Raw genomic sequence first — 19,256 nt, 5'->3', positions numbered from 1 at the left:
CTCCAAATATTTCATTGTGCATTTCTGATGACATTTTTATGTAAAATTTATATATTATGCAACAAACAAATTAAGAGTGTGCATTTGGTGAGTCTTGGCAAATGCATCAAGGTTACAATCACTCCGAGGGGTTCCTACTCGCCCCTTCCCATGGTCTCCTCACTGATGGTAACAGCTATTCTATTCTTTCTCCCATCAACAATTAGCTTTTCCTGTTCTAGAATTTCACTTAAATGGATCATATATGTTCCCATCAGCATAAGGTTCTTGAAGATCATCTTTGTTGTTGCATCTATCAACAGTTTTTTTTTTTTTAATTGATGCCTAGTAATCCTCTGTGTGAACACAGAGATTTGTTCTCTGTTGATAGTCCTCGGGCTGTTTCCAATTTTGGGCTAATCATGAGTAAAGTTGTTATATATTGGGAGACACTTCTTTATGAGCCTCTTTCATACAGGCACATTATGTGACCCAGGCACTAAATGCCCTTTGATCTGGATTATCTTTTCAAGGATATTTCTATTTCAGTTAGCCCTAGAAGATAAAGTGCCTCCTGGTGGAACAAGGGCAAGGATGCACACTTTCCATTAAGGAAGATCCTGGCTCCATAAGCACAGGGTTGTTCTTCTGCAATGCTGCTCACTGCCCGTGCAGCATCCATCTGGGACCATCCACGCCGTCCCTTGGACCTGGAGACTAAAGAAATTGATACAAATATGTTGGCGCTGATGCGGCTGTGTGTGCTGTCATAGTCTTCTGTCTCTGACCTGTGGTTCTCGCATCTTCTGTCAGTCTCCATGAAGCAGTGGCAGACTCACTTACTAGCTTTCGTGTAGGATAAAATCTCAGCCCCTGGTATTCTTGACACTAAGCCGTCTTCTAGTTCTTGTTCTCCTCCCCTTCTCCCCTCCTTCTCCTCCCCTCCTCTGCCTCCTGCTCCTCCTTTGGATGTGAACATATGTTTGTCTCTTCCCTCTTAGTCCCTCTATTCTGCTGCCTGCAGCGCAGATGTGGTGGCTGGAGTTTTCGTCAATGTCTTGGCCCCTGAGGACCAGGGTTTTTCTCCAGGGAGAGCAATACAGTAAGGTTCAAGGATCCTGAGTTCCTGGGATCTTTGAAGATCAAAATCACCATACTTGCCCTGGAATTTTCCAGGAGAGAGCAGTACCTGCTTATACCATTGCTATGATGGTGATTTCCCATGCTAGCTAATGCAGTCCTCAACGTGGCTCATTCTTCCTGAATTAGCTTCCTTGTCACCCCCTCCACATGCACACATTGTTCACTGAAGCATATTTTACAAACTCAGTGAATGCCTCTGGCCGTGTCTCTAGACCTTTCCACAAAGGTTACTTGCTTCTTGCATCCCAGTGCAAGTACCTGGTACTCTCTGTGTCCTCACGAGGTGGTAGTTGACGAGGTAAACAAATCTATAAAACAGGGATCAGACTAGTAAAGCTGGTGGAAAAGGCACATCCTCCAAGTGGCAGAGCAGGAAAAGCATTAGACGGGCAGAGAGAGAGTCGGCGCTCTAGTCCTGTGCTACGTGACCCTGGCTTAGCTCCTACCCCTCAGGACTCAGGCTAAGCAATGTGGACTTTGCTCAAATGATGAATGCTCATGGGCCACCCTGATTTATGAGCCCCGCGCTAACCTTGAATTCTTGACATCACCGTCCTGGCCATTCTTCCCTGCATCTTCTCCTAGATCTCACGTGGACCCGTGGTTGAGGGAAGACCTACCACTTGTGGGCCCAGGATTGCTCTCCACCTCACTGGGGAATATGGGTGCCTGGGCAGCTTAATGACAGGGGGTGGGGGGGGATGGAGACTGACAGTTTTAGCTAGCCCAGCTGGTGGCATCAAATTACTGGGTGCTTGACCACTATGTTAATCTGCTCCTGGTGCCACTAATACCAATTTGTGAACAGATACCCAGGATCAGACAGGCCAGCTGTCAGAAAACTGTGGGCAGCTCAGTGTGTGGCTTGATTTTTTATGGCTTAGGGTAGGAATTATAAATTAATTAGGAGATTTAAGTTTCTGGAGCTGCTTTAGACAGGTAGCTCCCAGGGAACAGGTGCTGCAATGCTGCTGACTGCAATGCAACCAGCTTCCATCTGCCTTGCCACCATCCAAGCAGTCAGGAAGAGTCAGTTCCGGTTCCACCTCTGCCACTACCCTGCCGGACGACTGACTAAGCCCCTTTTCCTCTCTGAGTTCAGCCTCCTTTTCTGTACCACTAGCAGTAGGCTCTCTATCTACCAAACACCAACCTTCTTGGATTTTAATCTGGCCCAAGATGCCTAGCGCACAGTAGAAGGGAGCCAGCCTCTCTAACCACCATTCTGTCTCCACTGCCAACGAGACCACTGCCCTCATTGTACCCCTGGAAGCTGTACTGTGCCCACTCTCCAGAGAGAGAGGCAATGAAGTGGAACTGTTTCAGGGCAGCCCTGATATCAAATGAGGTTGCCTGACTGTGGGTCCTCACCCGCTTAAAAGGGACTTCCCAATGCTAAACTGCAGACACACACAAAAGGTTGATAAAAGGTTTATTTACAGGGAGGGGGAATGGGGAAATGAATAACTCAGGGAGAAAAAGAGGGAGACAAGTTCGTAAGTGCGTCCCACCCTCTCCGCTGACCTGGACTCCCAATGACCCGCCGAGCTGGCGAAAACCCGGGCAGCTCCTGGCCAAGAGAGCGACCCCCGCCACATGGCCAGTTAAATATTCAAACTGAGAGCCTAGTTGCTTAACTCAACCCTCAGGTCCTCCTAACCTTCCCTTTGGTGATCAAGGGATTTGTATTTCCCAGTGTCGCGGGGGTGGAGACCACAAAGCCTGGATGGAGTTTGCGCAGGGCATCCTTTCCCCCTGACAGAACGATCTGAGGCTGCTGTTCTAAGTCAAGTTCCTTCTTCAGACCCTCCAAGGGCTCCCCTGAGAGGGACGTTTCAAACGCCCCACCTTGGTCAGAAGATTCTGCCTCTCCCCAGGGTGCTCCGGGCTCAGCCCCAGGAACCCCGGAGCCAACTCTCCGAGTGCCCTGTGTCGTCTTCCTGCTGCCACTGCAGGCTGGCGAGTCTTCGCCTCCCCCTCTGCCTGGTGGGACCGCCTCACTGCCCCCTGCTTCTCCCTAACGGGTGTGCTCGGGTCTCTGCTTTGACCTCTTCCCTCGAAGAGCCTGCGCTGAGTCCCCTTAGAGGCTCTGTGTGTTTCCATCACACCCCTGGCCACAGTGGGAGCATTAAGTCTTGGGGCCGTTTATTATTGAATATTCAACTTCCTACCTGGTGTGGGTTCCCTCCGGGCAGGAGCATGTCTGTTTTATTTACTAACGTTGTCGGTGTCTACTAGCCGTCCCCGCTATTTGTGCTCTCACAACTAGAGTTTCCACCCTCTCTCCAAGATGGGTGCAGCCGCCACACCGAGTTCTGGTCAGTGAGAGACGAGTGGGTGTGTTTGGCCAGTGAGAGATGAGTGAGCACGATGGACCCAACTGCTGGCTGTGCCAACCACCTCCTACCCCACCTTCACCCATACAGCTGTGAGAGGGGGTGAAACTTGGCTCATCAAATAGAGGCTTGACTCTAGAAATGCGCAGCAATACGTGGCAGGTCCTGATATACCAGCTGGGATTTTGACAAGGGAGAACATTCATTCATCCAGGGTTCTCAGGAGAAACAGAACTGATGGCTATACATCTATATGTATTATATATTATGTGTATTTATATATACATATATGTGTGTATATACATATAGGTGTGGGTGTGTATACAAGAGGAGATTTATTATGCAAATTGGTTGGCATTGTTATGGAGGCCAAGAAACCCCACAATCTGCTGTCTGGAAGTTGGAGGCCTAGGGAAGCTGCTGGTACAGTTCTAGTTCAAACCTAAGGGTGTTAAGAACCAGGTGGTTCAATGATGTAAGTCCCAATTAGCGTATGGTGGCCTAAAAACCAGGAGTGTTGATGTCCTAGGCCAGGAGAGAATGTCCCAGCTGCAGCAGAGAGTCAATTTGCCCATTCTCTGCTTTTTGTTTTATCCTGGCCATCATCAATGGTTGGGATGATGACCGCCCACATTGGTGAACTCAGTACATTGAAACAGTCTACTGATTCAGATGCTAATCTCTACTAGAAACACCTTCATAGACACACCCAGAAACAAGGTTTTACCGACTCCTTGGGCAGCCTTTAGCCCAGTCAAGTTGGCATATGAGATTAACCATGGCAGAGAGCTAACCCTCTGTCTTATTTGAGCCACTGTCATTTTGGGCCTATGACACAGCAACTGTACCCAAACCTCATTAGCATATCACTGAATATGGTAGGTACTTAGCAAGTAGCTGGAGATTCAATGAGTGTGTGAGTGAATGAGCGAAGTATTGTATTACAGAACTAATCATTTTAAATTCATGTTTTAGATTCAAAGAGCTTTTACATGCTGATCTGGACCTAGTGAACATTATTTGCTGGAAACAATAAGGGCCAGGACTTCTAGCAGGCTTGTGTGACCACATGGAAATTGGCTCAGAAATGATACTGCTTCACCTCCTGCTCTCTACACAGCATCAAACTTAAGTTCTTTCCACAGTTGACTCCACACCAAGTTGTACCCAGGGTTCTGCCAATCAGAAGCCCTGTTAATGATGACTGGGACATGCCAAGGCTCTAAAAGATGAAAGCAAGGCTGGACTTACCCAAAGTTGTTTTTAAGGAAGGTTTTTAAGTGGTAAAATTTGAAAGGTAAATATTGTTTTGACAAGGAGGGCTGTCAAGACAAACAACACACACACACAAAAGGACAGTCGAATTTGGGGATGTCCTGGGTTTTTTGATTTTGTGTCTCCAAAATCCATGGTTACTGATGCCTGAGATATCTTCCTTTTGGACCAAGTGACCCTGGCCTTTTGAAATGCAAATAACTCTGGCATGGGGCATCTTCTAAGCCCTTCTCAGTGCTTCATCCCTAGGTGAGGATGAGTTGGTGAGATTTTTGCAGCTGACCCACAGCACTTTGAATAAGGGAGAAGAGACTGAGAGAGGGGGCTGGACTAGGAGATTAGGGGCACCAAAGCTACAGGTAACCTATTTCACAAGTTGGATTCAGTAAGAGAGGACGAGAATGGGGCACAGACACCTGCTTCACAAGCGAGAAAAGGCACATGGCAATCCTTCCACCCCACCAGGGACTTCAGGGTCCTTCCCTTATGGGGGTTCAGGGTAGTGAGTCATTGCAATTCCCCACTGGAAGGGTTACCTGAGGCCACTGAGGCCAACTCCCTACCTCAAGGCAAAGGTCTACCCAGGCCATGCTAGACAGATGTGCACCGGGCCTAAATTTAGGCTGCATGTGTCATTAATTATCACAGAATCCATGAACTCAGGGAGATTCCCATGGCTTTGGTCCTCCACATCCTGCCAGAAATGCAATGCAGGTGGGCCCAGCTGCAGAAATTGGGTGGACCATACTTGAGAGGCTTAGCAAGAAGATAAATTAGCAGGTGATTATGTGCTTTGTGAGTCTTACTGAACAGAGGGATCCCCTGGGCTTCCACTCACCAACAGGTTCTGCCGGGAAGATGCGTCCACCTGCAGTCAGGATTGTACAGGGAATCCCGGGGGCTGAGCGGGAAAGAGGCACTGGTGAAAGGAGGTGAGCAGGGAACCCACAGCCTGGAGGCTGCTTCCCACGGCTGTCATGCGTGTGGGAAACTAGGCAAATCATTGCCCTGCTCGGAGCTCCATCTTCCTCCCTGAAGAAACTTTGATCTCCATCATACTAAGACTCAGCAGTCTTCAAAGTTGCTCTAGCCTCTCGGAGCCACCGTCTTTTCAGCCACAGAAAGGGGATGGTCTCCACAGCTCTCCGGGCTCTGTGAGAACCGAATGCTCTAACGACGACAGGCACCTGGAACGCAGAGGCTGGCACAGTCAGCAGAGTGAGCAAGCCCCTCGGTCATAAACCTGGCCTCCAGCCTCTCCCACCCAGTCGGTGATGGCCTCTGACTCACATATTTAGTCCCTGGGTGTGTCTCTATGGCAGAGGATGCAGAGGTGGCCCTAGGACTCAATCTTACTGCAGAAAATCTTACTCAGTGTCCAGTCAGTATCTGAAAGCCAAGATCTCTTGCTCTCTCTCTCATACACATACACACACTCACACTCAGGGATGTACACATAGATACCCACACTCAGATCTTGAATCTGGCTTCCTAGATGCAACAGAAGTCCCTAGATGCCAAATTCTGCCCAGGGCCAAGAAGCTGCTGCTGAATAGCAGCTCCTTCAGACAGGAGAGGGGTTCTCCACCCAGCCTGTCCCTCACCCCACCCCTGATCTCTCCCCCAGCCCCCTTATCCCACCTTGACCTGTGCTCTGGACCTCTGATTTCTGAGCTCTGTGACCATGGCTTCCTCGTGCTCCTCTGTGCTGTCAGACTCATGTCTCCTGCACCTTCTCTTCGTGCCCGACTCCCCAGCCCAGTGTGAGCCCAGAATTGGACACAGCAGACATTCATTGACTATAATCCTTTGCTTTCCCCACGACATCCTATGTGTCCACCAGTGCACAGGGCTGTGGCACTTGCCTTAGGGCCAAAGCAGGTACTCATGGTAGACCTGACTTTTGAAGTGGACGCCCATTTAAGGAAGATCAGAACTCAATTTCTGTCATCGTAGGGGTGGGGGGCAGCGAATGGAAGCTGACCAGGAAGGCTGGGGGCTGGCCCAGGAATGCACAGCCTTGGGCCAGGAGGCTGGACACAGGCAAGGATGCATGGCGAGGACACTGGGATCTTCCGTGTTGCTTCTATAAGCACCTGCCCTCCTTCACCCAATGCTGCTACAGGTCACATTTCCCAGCCTCTCCCCTCCATCCCTGCAGTGGGATGTGGCCGTGTAGCTGAGTTCAAGGGAATGTGGGTGGAAGTGAGTTGCACCACTTCCACCCCCGAGCACTTCCTATGCAGACACTCCAAGCCCTTCCTCCTACTGACCCAGCTGCTGGCCTCCAAGGCGGCCTGTGTATCTGACCTTCTGAAATGCCAGCTGTCTTACCAGCCAGGCTCTAGTCCTCCTCCAGTCCTAGGGCTGGGACTAAATACCACCCCCACACTCCCCAGCTCTGCCAAGAGCAAAGGTCACAGAGAGCCCTCATTGCTGACCTATGAGGCCATTAAGACATGTTATCCCTGTTTGGGGACATGGGTGAAGGTGGCTACCAATAGAACCCACCCATGGGGGCCTCCCCAGTGGCGCAGTGGTTGAACGCTGGGCTGCGAAGCTGCCCGCAGCCTCTGCAGCGCCGGTTCGATCCCCGGCTGCCGGCGAGGGTCCCACATGGTGCACAGACCTCTCCTGCCGCGCCTGCTGCTCCCCGCAGCAGTGACTTCATTTCGTCAGTCTGCCTGTTCTGTTCCCCACTCTGACTCTGGTGAATTCTCTCACCCTCCTGCGCTTCCAACTGTACCCAGTGCTTGTATAAATAAATAAATCTTTAAAAAGAAAAAAAAAACAAAACCCACCCATGGGCTGTATGGGGGAACCCTCCAGCTCACCCACTAGTACATGCTGAGCTTCATCATGCTTACTCCCTCAGGTCCAGTGCTGCAGGGATCCATGGATATCCAAAGCAATCCCCACAGTTAAAGAGCTTATGGCCAGGGTGGGAGATACAAGATGAAGATGAAGAGTTAAGGTGCAGCAGGAGGAGGCTGGGAATCCTTGGGGGGGCAAGTTCAGGAAGCCCAAGAAGGAGAGGGTCAAGGAGTGTGTATGTGTGTGGGGGGGTGGTCAGGGAGGGCTTCCTGGAAGAGGTGGAAAGGGACTAAAACTTGGAAAAAGTGAGTTGTTCTTTGTGTATGTGAGTGTGCATCCCTGCTCTCCTGTCACCATTCCTTAGAGCCCACATCCTGAAAAGTTTCCATAAAATACACATGAGTGTCAACACATGGGTTCAGTGACTGCGGGAACTGACCTTCATGGGCATCATCTCTGGACACCCCCCAATAGCTCAGAGTCCCCATCAGAGTTCTAGATATCCTTGGACATCTAGTCAGGGACAGCTCCTGGCTCTCTCTGTTCCTCAGCCTCTGTACCTTCCGCTCTCTGCCCTTTGGGATTGGCAATGCCCCTCCATGGCTTATGCTGCCCCCTCTTTGCCCCCCAGCCTCTGTTCACCATCAGCTCTCATTGAGTCTCTGGATCTTTCTCTATGTGTTTTGCATCCAAAAGCCCCAAGAGAGAGCATCTGTTTGGCTGGACAGACACTGGGCTCTGGGCCACACTCTTAAACCAGGCTACTGACAGCTGCCTTAGGTCAAGGCTCCAAGTCTGTTCTCCTCAGCTGTAGCCAGAGCAGGGGGTCGCATGGAGGTGCAAGCCTCAAAGGGGCAGCACCCTGGCAGTGAGAGTCCTGGGTGTGTAGGGGGCACATTCTCAGAACCCCTTGCATTTGGGATTGTCCCAGCCATCCAGGCCCTCTGGCACCCTCATATGGTGCCAACACCAATCAGGAGCAGAGGCAGGCCATAGCTGTGAGATGCCAGTCGGCATGACTGCTCCCGGAACGCTTTGCCCTGAGGCCTCTTTGGGAATCCAGGTGGCAACTGGACGGTTGTCAGCAGCCACAAATCTGCAAGTCCCATCCTCTGACCCAAGCCAGGGAGCCTCAGGCAGCTTGGCGCTCACCAAACCTCAAAACTTTTGGGCAAAGGAGTTCATTCTTTACTGCCCCACCAAACACTTGTCTCCTTTGATTTTGCCATTGTTCTTTCCAGGGAAATCTAATTTTAAAACAAAAAACATGTTTTCTAACCCGCAGGACACACTCGTATGCCAACAAATATTTGATTTGAAAGTAATGCTTTGCTCAGTTTCAGCTTTGTTTTTTAAGGCACAGGACAAAACATCACCCCCAGCTGTCCAGAGCATGTTTGGCCCTGCTGCGGCCCGATGTTCCTTTTAGCTCCGAAATCTGGCCCGAGCTGACCGGTTGAAACCCCATGGTGAGGATCACATAGTTTCCAATCTGGAGGGTGAGGCCCGGCCGGGTGGCAGTAAGATCTTCCCTTTAAATAAGGAAGAACCAAAATATCCCAGTCGGCGGCATTATCAACCCCGGATGTGTCTCCACACACACAGAGCGGCTTGCAAAATAAAGCCACTTTTGAGTTCAGGCCAAGCGTGATGTTGAGAACAAAGGAGCGAATAAGTAACCAGTTGCTGGGTGGAATCAAACTGTTTTAGTTTTGGGGGCGTTCTCTGCCTCCGGGACCAGCTCTTCCACCCCAGGGAGAAACCCCTTCATTAACCCCACCTCCTCCTTCACTCCAGAGATGCTGTCGCCACGGGCCTGGGGTTTCCGGCCAGCCTCTGTCCCATGGATATCCCAGGCTGCCACGGCGCAGCCTGTCACACTCTACTCACACCACTGAGTAGGAAGGAAAAGGCCAGGACTGTCCAGTGGTAGAAAACTGACCGTTGGACATCTGGACTTGACTGAGCCCAGCACCGAGTCCGAGGGCTGTGGAGAGAACAACACAGAGGCAAGAGCAGGGCACAGGTGGGCTCCAGCTGTGGGCAGAACCGGGTGTGAAGAGGACACTTGCCACTCAGACTGAGCTTCACATGCATTACGGGAGCAACCTGACTTCACTTTCTCCTCTGAGCAAGAGACCAGTGCTTCACGCCTCGGAGCAGATGCGATTATTATGGAAGGCCCTATGGCAGAAACTGCGGGTTACCCATGCCCATTCTCCCACTGTCCTTATAACACAAGCCAGGTGTTTCTTGGGGTGTCAAGATAAACGCTATATGCCCCCAAGTATATTTGCAGCTGGGAGGGGCCATGCGCTTGACCAATGGATGCATGTGTGGAGTGTCTGGAAATTTCCTTGAAAGATAGGAAGGACCCATCTTTACCCATTTATTTGTTCCACCCTTGTGCTGCTTGCTTGGCACACAGGGAACAGGCCCAGCTGGGACCACAAGCCCCTGGGCTGCCCTTGAGTATAGTGGTGCTGGGGTCTTCTGTGACTTTGAGGAGCCCCCGTGCCAGTTGTGCTTGCCTCCCTCTGGACTTTTCCATGAGAAAGAAGTTTCTTTCTCTGTGTTTCTCAGGATTTTCCAGCCTTGCTGCTGCCCTTCACCCTGGGCACCAAGCCTGGCACAGAGTGTACAGGAGTGTGCCACAGCCACCAGGAGCCAGACGGTTGTCTCTGGGTTGGGTTGGCTGTGCCAGGTTCTGGGATGGCACAGCGGGGCCGCTCAGTGGTGAGAAATGGTTGCCTATTCCAGTTTATACATGGGCAGGCAGGGATGCAAGGGAGGAGGCAGACCCAGCAGGGAGTGGCAGGGACTGGCCTCAGAGTCCACGGTCCCCGCCCAGGGGCTACCACGTATCACTTCAAAAAGAGTCAGACCAGCCTCGTCTGAGCTTTGGATATTTTGAAGGAACTGGAAAACCCATCATATTGCAAATGTGGGCAGCCTGTTCAGATTTGTTGGTAACACAGCAGACCACATGGAGGGGGTTACCTAGCACATCTGCTGTCCATGAGGCTGAGCTCTGCTGGCAGCTGTCCATCTGTTGTGGGGCACCATGTAGGCCAGCCACATGAGGCAGCGGAGCCTGGCTCTGCCTCCTCTTTGTGTCTCTCAGAGGGCTCTTGGTCCCTTCACCTCATCCTGAGAGACCTGCAACCCACAGATCCCCTCAGCAGCAGCATCCTATTCAAGGCACCATCTTTCTCTGCCTTTCCCACCACCACCACTACCCCAGATTCACAGGCGACCCCTCTACCCAACACACGTGACAGTGAAGGCCATTCAATGGCTTCAAAACGAGGAGGGACAGAGCAAAGAGGATGCCTAAATACCCATCCTTTCCTTTCTGTTTCAGTAAGTGACCCTCCAGCTGAAGACCACTTCCCCAGCTTCCTTTGTAGAAAGTCGTGGCCCGAAGACTAAGTTCTGGTGGGTCAGGTATGAGCAAATGTGATGGGAGCAATTTCTGGTTCATCACCTTAAAGGAAAAAAGCATTCCTTCTACTTCCTGTTGGCGAGAATATGGGGGTCAAGGCAGGAGGTGGAGCAGCCACTTTAGACTTCGAGTTGAATTCTTATGATTAGCAGAGTGGGGGTGCCTGACACCCTGGAGCTGCCACTGCAGTCTGTCATGCTTATAATCACCCATCACAGGGGGGCAATAGGCTTGGGTCTTGTCACTTTGGTATCTTTACAGCAAATGTGCATTTTGTAGCAATATGCAGCCTGTATTCTGACTGGCCCTCATGGCTTACTGTCACCTTGTGTGCTATTTGTCCATATCAGTTACCCCGAAGAAGTATCATTCTTTTGTCCATCTTCCATTTTGTAACTTCTGAGCTACTCTGTGTTGGTTGTAGGGGAAAAATGTAAAGACAGGTAGACTGCAGTTGTTCACATTCAAGCAGGAGTTTGCAGCTGGCTGTGGAAAGACAGAAGATGTTACAAACTCCAGACTTGCAAAGACTCCAGTCAAGTGAGTGAGCCCATGTGCTCGTGTGTCTGAGCATGCATTTACATGTACAAAGAGAGAGAGGGGAGCAGACCTGTTTTCTGGGGGGTTGCCCTCCTGAATAGGACTCACGAATCCATCAAATGACATGTCAAGCACCCGCTGTGCACCAGCCTGTAAGTGGTGAAGCCGCTGGGGCTCTGCATGGGGTCTAGTGCCACGTATTATCCCGAAGATGCTGGTACTCAGACACTCCCTGGGGTGAGGACAAGGTCAGTGAAGACGTGCAGATTCCATCACCTCAGAGCCAGTGAGAAGTCCTAGGCCCAGCTGCTGCAGGGCACAGCTATGACATTGTCCCTGTATGGAGGCTGGATTTACACTTTGCATTCACATTTTTCCCCTTATCTTGTTGTGACCAAGAGCTGGGGGTGAGCCTCTTTTTGAGGCCATCGTACAATAAGTCAGGAGACTCAGTCTTCTCAGAAATATTCCTAAGCACTCCCATCAGTCAATAGCTATCTATTACGCACGGTATATACATCCTCACATTCATCTTTTCAATAGCCCTGCTGCAAAGACATCTAATCCCCACTTTACAGAGAAGAAAACTGAGATGCAGGGAAGACGTGGCAAATGCATATATTTCAAACCTGAAATATATGGTAGAGACTCCAAAGCCATGAGCAATTTTCACTCATTCTGCAAACCCTGAATGATACCCAGGTGAGCAAAGGGCGTCTTTCCCCAGCCTCTTACAACATAAGCACCTGGGTTTGCACACTGGCCACATGGCTCTGGGGTGTGGCTCCTAGGATGACCATCACACAGGGGGACTGGGGCCTCCATGAGCATGCACAGCCCTCTGTGAGTTATAAGGGGGCACACCTTGGATTAGGTCACCAAAATTGCTGTGTACAGAGTCCAATTCTTCAGAATCTCCTAGAACTCAAAAACTCTTACAGTTGGGGTCCCTACATAGTCTCATCCTCTGTATCATCAAAGCCATGGGGGTCAGCACCTTTTTTTTTTTTTTTTTTTTTTTTTTTAAAAAGCTTTATTTATTTATTTATTTGTTTGTTTATTTTTGTTTATACAGGCACTGGGTACAGTCAGAAGCGCCGGAGGGTGAGAGAATTCACCAGAGCCAGAGCGGGGAGCAGAGCAGGCAGAAGGACCGAAGTACACTGCTGAGGGGAGCAGCGGGCGGCAGGAGAGGTCTGCGCGCCATGCGGGACCCTCCTCCGGTGGCCGGGGAGCAGCCGGGGATCGAACTGGCGCCGCAGAGGCTGCGGGCAGCTTCGCAACCCAGCGCTCAACCGCTGCGCCACCGGGGAGGCCCGGTCAGCACCTTTTTTAAACAGTGCTCCACTATTGCTCCAGGATTTTCTCACAAGCCACTGACAATATTTTGCAAGTTCTGAAGTGTAACCAGGGAAAGGCAACAAGGGGAAACCCACCTGGCAGTCCTGGTTCATATGCTCCTCCCCAGATGGACTGACCAGGCTGTGCCCACGGAAACGGCAGTCTGGTGGCCAGTGGGTGGGAATGCAAGGTCTGGAGCCTGTAGGTTCCATGACCTCAGTTGACCTTCCCAGGCCTCTGTTTCCTTGTCCATGAAATGGAGCCAATAGAACCCAACACACAGGGTCATGGTGAGCCCTAGGTGAAAATGTGTAGAAAAATGTAGTGTAGACACTTATCAGATATGGAGGGCCTCTAGCCGCCTGGTGGCTCAGATGTGATATATCACATTTAGACATGGTAGTAAAAAGGAGTTGCCAACTCTGGCTCTGTCCTTTCTGACCATCTGTGTCTTTAATCCCCCTGCAGCAGAGTGTGATGCCCAGCTTGTTGGCTATGAGGGTGAAGGGCAAAATGAGATAGTGCTTGCTAGAAGACAAGGACACTGAATGGGAGGCTGCCACTGATGTTGCACTAGCTCAGGGGCCCACACCCCCCCGTCCATATATCAGAGCTACCCCCAGCTGTGTAAGTGGACACAGCCATCATTGCCTCCACTCCCAGTCAGCTCAGGGTGGAGGCATGGACCACCAGGCACCCCTGCCCACTGCCCTCAGCTGGCCTGCCTCAGTTTCTGGCCCCAAGAGTTGTCCCCCAATCCCTCTCAGCTTTTCAGAGCCCCAGCTGATTGGCTCTGTGAGCTCAAGGACCAAGGTCAGAGGCAGAAATAAAGACAAAACAGCTTTGCGTCTTAAATCACCACAATAGCTGTTGTGGGGAGGGCAGTAAAACAAAGATGAGATATTATTCTGACACAGAAACACTGAGTAGAGTGACCAGCAGGGAGACAGGACAATCTCAAGGCAGGCAGACCCGGGTGCTATCTGGGCGGCCTTGGACAGGCCTCTTCGCATCTCTGAGGCCCCCGTCAACCCCCTTGGGCTCAACACGGCACTAATGATTACAGTTGTTTTGATGATCAGTTCAGTCTTCCATGTGTAGGACATCAAGGGCTCTGTCCTGGGCCTACTGTGCTGGGTACCCACTCCTGGGTGCCTCACCTGGCTGGGCTTCTCCCCTGAACTCCAGGTGGTCATATCCACCTATTGCCTTAACATCTACCCTGAGGTCTTATGTGTGTCTCCTTCATTGTGTCTAGACTTGAGCTCCTTGCCACCCTAGGAGTAGAGGTTTCCAGGAGAAGGACACCATTGCCTCCTAGGAAGGGGACCCCTGAAATCATTGGGGATGGGAGAGAACTGTATAGGAACTGCTCCTTGATCCCACCCAAAAATGCTGAGGAGAAAGAGTAACTCTGGAGCTAGGGTTCTGTCAGGTCACGTTGTTAGGGTACCCCAATCCCTGGTCCTGCTAGGAGAAAGGACCCTGCTTCCCAGGTGGGGTCAACCCTGGCTCTGGGCCTCCTGCCATGACAGACAGGATTCCGTTTCTCTACATATCAGAAAAGGGGGTAAATCAGAACCGCCCAGTGTTCTGGGGAGGCCTGGAGCCCCGAGTGGGCCCTCTGTAGTGTCTCTTGACTGGTTTTCACAGCCCTGCAGTCTCTGGGGGGTTCCAGTGGAGCCACCCTCTTCAGGCCTCCCATCTGGGCCCAACAGCACACACACCCCAACCCCACCCCCTTTAATGCTGCTATTTTTTCTTTATTAAAAAATTTCAGTAGTAATATATTTTAGTTGCTACAATTCTACGATAAAAACAAACAGGAAAGGTGGAAAACAACTTCTGGAGCCCCACTCCAGTTCCCAGGGCCATCTTCTGCTGATGGGTGTATATTTCACTTTGGATTGTTCCTGTGCAAGAGTGTGTACCATCTGTGTGCGTGCACACACTGGATTCAAAAAAGCACAAGAGGCCCCTGCTACTGCTGTGCTCCTGCATCTCCCTTTGATTTCCCCTTTTTTTTTTTTTAAGATTTATTTATTTATGCATACAAGAACTGGGGTATAGGCCAGAGGTGTGGGGGTTGAGAGGATGATTCACCGGAGACAGAGTGGGGAACAGAATAGGCAGACTGACTGAAAAACTCTGCTGAGGGGAGCAGCGGGCAAGTCAGGAGAGGTCTGCTGAGCCATGTGGGTATCTCCCTGGCCAGGGATGGAACTCGTGCTGCAGAGGCTGTGGATAGCTTCATGGTGCTGAGACTTAGCCCCCTGCACTGCCAGGGAAGCTCTCACTTTGATTTTCACTTAAAAAGTTGGGAGCATTTCATGAAGCCAGAGCAGAGTCTTGTTACTGGCTGCATAGTTCTCCATTATGCCATACCCTCCCTGCTACAAAACAATTAAGAAGCTCTGCTTTCTTCCTGTCCTAGTCTAAACCATGAGACATTGAATAGCTTTGGATTTGGCAAGGATAGGTTTCTAAAGTGAAATTTCTGGGTCCCAAGGAATTTGTATTTTGAATGTTGCTAAGTCTGCCCGACTTACTTTCCTGCAGTCTGCAGGGACCATTCTGGCCTCACAGATGGAGCTGACACCCCAGCATGTGCAGGGTTACCCCTGCTTTTAATTGTGCCCCCAATGCATTCTTGCTGGCCACTGGTGAGGTGAAGCAGCTACTCAGCTATTCACTAGCCATGAGGATTATTCAACCAATTGCCCTATTCCTCTGCTTTGCCCATTTTTTTCCTACCGGGCTGTATTGACTCATGGAATCTCATTATATATTATGATATTAATCTGTTGTCTGTTGCACATGTTTCAAATATTTCTCCCAGTCAGTCAAGTATCTTTCAACTTTGTTTATTGTGTATTTTGCCATGCATACGCTTCTTTTTTTTATGTAGTCAAATCTGTCAGGCTTTTCTTTTATAGCTTCTGGATTTCGTGCCTTGCTCAGGAAAGCTTTCCCTCCTCCAAGATCATGGAAATATTCTCCTCTCTTTTCATCCAGTGGTTTTATAGCTTTGTTTTTCCCTTTTACAGCCTAGATCCATCTGAAATGTATTTTGTAGTCTGACACGCCCTTTCTTGTGAAACCTGGTCTTGTTTCAGCATCACAGATGCTCCAACTGCTCCTTCCTTCCCCATCACTCACCCTTCATTCATTCACTGCACAAGTGTCCTCTGTGCTTTTACATGTGCCAAACACTGATGACACAGCTAAGTAGACCTCGAGCTTGCCCTCGGAGAGATGATGTCTGGCAGAGAAAAACAGCAAATGAATAAAAGCAGAGATAGTGCAATTGCAGGTAAGGTGGGGAAAATAAAATGGGATGAGGGGGTGGAGAGTTAACACAGGGATGACATTTTAAGTAATGTGGTCAGTAAGGGAAGCCAGAAATGCTGATGAAATGCAGATAGTCAGGTGGCTGCCTGGGGAAGATTGCTTCACAGAGGGGCTGGCAAGTGCAAAGGCCCTGGCGGGAGTACTTCATCATGCTAAGGAAGAGCGATGTGCTCTAGGTTGGGGTTCAGGAGGAATGTTGACCAAATCATGGGTGCCTTGAAAGCATCAGGAGGGACAGGATATTTTCTGATGTGATCTGCGTCTTTGATAAACAGTCTTGGTCCATGAGGTGTGTGGGGAGGAGGAGGGTGTGGTGTGCTCTGTTTCTTTTTTTCTCTCTCTCAGTCTTTCTATGTGGGCATGGTAGGACCATCCACACTTCACACTTCATTGTCATTCCTAAGGTCTTAATCTCCCCAAAGTGTGACCATGTACCCTGGCACACTGTGGTCCTCCATGACCATCTGAAAGTGGCCGAGTTACATGCAGCCCAAGCCCAACCTCCCAATGCTGTGTCTTCAGTGCCCCTGCCCTCTGTTCCCCGAGTACCTACTTGAGCCTCTCACCCAACAGAATGTATTCTCCCTTCGCAGTCTCTGGATAGGACAATGGGAACGCACCTGGTGACCAGCGGCATGGAGGCCCTGCACAGGGCAGTAAGCTGGCTGTCACCTGGACCAGGAGGAGGCTGAGCCAGAGAAGGCTGAGCCAGGGGAGGCTGGAATGGGTTCCACACTGTTCCTCTGATTTGGGAGATTGTAGCAGCGGGTCAGCCAAATGGAGATGTCACCCCGCCTTGCTGCAGCTGGGAGGGTGTGCAGAGCTGGCTCAGGACAAGCAGGAAGGCAGAGCCAAACCAAGAAGCAAGTTGGCGAAATTGGCCTGGTCTTGGGATCCGAGGCTCATTCTGTAGAGGGGCAGGAGGATGAGCAAGGGAAATGTAGGTGGGGACAGACCAGGAAAAGGGACTGAACGAGGGGAAGAAGCAGGAGGATTCAGAACAGCAGGAAAACAAGGAGAGACTTCACGACATGGCAAAGATGTCACAACTTCACCTTAGCACGTGCCCTCCAGAGGCAGGGAGGGTCCTACCTTCACCAGCGCTGCATGTTGGCACATAAAAGCACACATGCACACATACCACACACACACACACACATACTACCCAGACCATGGGTACATGTATGCACCCATCACACATGCCCACATACTGCATGGATGATGGACACACACATATACATACACCACAGATATAGACACGCCACAGACACACACATGCCACGAACACACACACACACCACAAACACACACCACGGATAAACATAATAAGCAAACCATGATTACACACACACATGCTATACAGACCATGGTCACACACATACACACATAGCACAGATACAAATATACCTCAGACACACACGACAGACATGCATAAATTATGCACTACCGACACATACAACTCACACATACACACATGTAGCATGCATACTACATACAGATAAACACATACTATGGATCTAAACACACTCTCCATCCAGCCACACACACACCACCAGACACCCCCCCAAAGAGACACACATAGACACATGCCACAGAAAGCACCTCTAGGTGTTCACACCATAGACGCAGACAGGAACTACCCACCCACAGAGCTTACTGTGGACACCCAGCATGCCTCCTCTCAGATCTCTGACACTCTGATTTCTCCGGGGTTGGAGGCCCATGTTCTTGGAGGGGAGGCATGATCACAAATGAGTGGCTGCCTCTGGCAGGTGGGCCCCAGGAGGAGAGGGCCCAGTTACCTGGCTCTGGCTGGAGCCCCAGAAGGCAGGTGGTCTGGACCCAGAGGGGGCTTCGCCTGGTGATTCGGGCTGCCTTTCCTTGGTGACCCCCATCCAGGGTCTGTGAGCAGGGGAGCCCTCAGGGTCCCTGTCTAGACTGATAAGGGGCCAGCTGAGGAGTCTTTGAGCTAATCCCCACCAGATCACACTCTCTTGCCATGGTGCCGGACACCCTCCCTCGTGTGCCCCCTTGACAAATGCATTTTTAGCCATGGTTCCCTTGGAACCTAGATTAGGCCAGGCATTAAATTTGAGCAGAGGAGGAAGGGAGGCAGGCAGGGAGACAGAGCAGGCATGTTACCCAGTGTTAGACCACACAGCGGGCCTTGGTTCATGTCTGTCCTCTAGCTAGTCCATGGGGGAGCTATTGCGACCCTGACTTTAAAGGTGACAGAAGTGAGGCCGGGTGGCTGCATGGCTCATGGGAGACCACACAGCTAACCCACCACCTGGGGTGGCCCCAGCCCTCTTTGCACCGTGTGGTGCCTCTCATGACAACAGCCCACACGAGACACAGCAGCTATAGCGACCCCACCACATCTCCTCCCTAGGCCTCATCTTCCTGCTGGGCTGGAGGTCCCAAGGCCCTGACCACTGTGAGAGCACCAGGGTCAGCAAAGTCACCAGCTCACAGGGGCCTGCGTGCTGAGATTCCAGTCAGGCCTCTGCCCTCACTTCTGTGCCTCTTAACATCTGTATGTTGGTTGTTTTTCTTAAGCAGTGTCAAATGAAAACCTCCTGTTACTCACCTGTATTAGTCCTTGGGAAACAGGATGAGACAGACAGATTGAGCCCCTGCAGGGATTTAACCCCAGGGGTCATTGAAGGAGCCAGTCAGGCCAGGTGCCAGAGGTCCAGGAGCTGGTACCTGGCTGAGCCTGGAAAGTGTTCCCATGTGGGTGGGAGGGAGCGGGGACTGGAAAGTCCCGGGGCCCAGCCTCCTTGGCCATGCTTCCCACAGAGGAGCCAGGTGTTTTCTCTGGGCCTGTGCCCACCATCTTCTCCCATCAGGAGGGCCGCGTGGAGGGAAGCCCTCAGCAAGGCAGTAGGTGGCTTAGAATAGTTAAAATAGTCACAGCTAGGGCCTCCCTGGTGGTGCAGGCGGTTGAGCACTGCACCATGAAGCTGTCCGCAGCCTCTGCAGCACCGGTTCCATCCCGTCCAGCTGGGGAGAATCCCACATGGCACGGC

Source organism: Talpa europaea, assembly GCF_964194135.1.
Source record: "Talpa europaea genome assembly, chromosome: 1".
NCBI lineage: Eukaryota > Metazoa > Chordata > Mammalia > Eulipotyphla > Talpidae > Talpa > Talpa europaea.
This window is presented reverse-complemented; position numbering follows the sequence as displayed.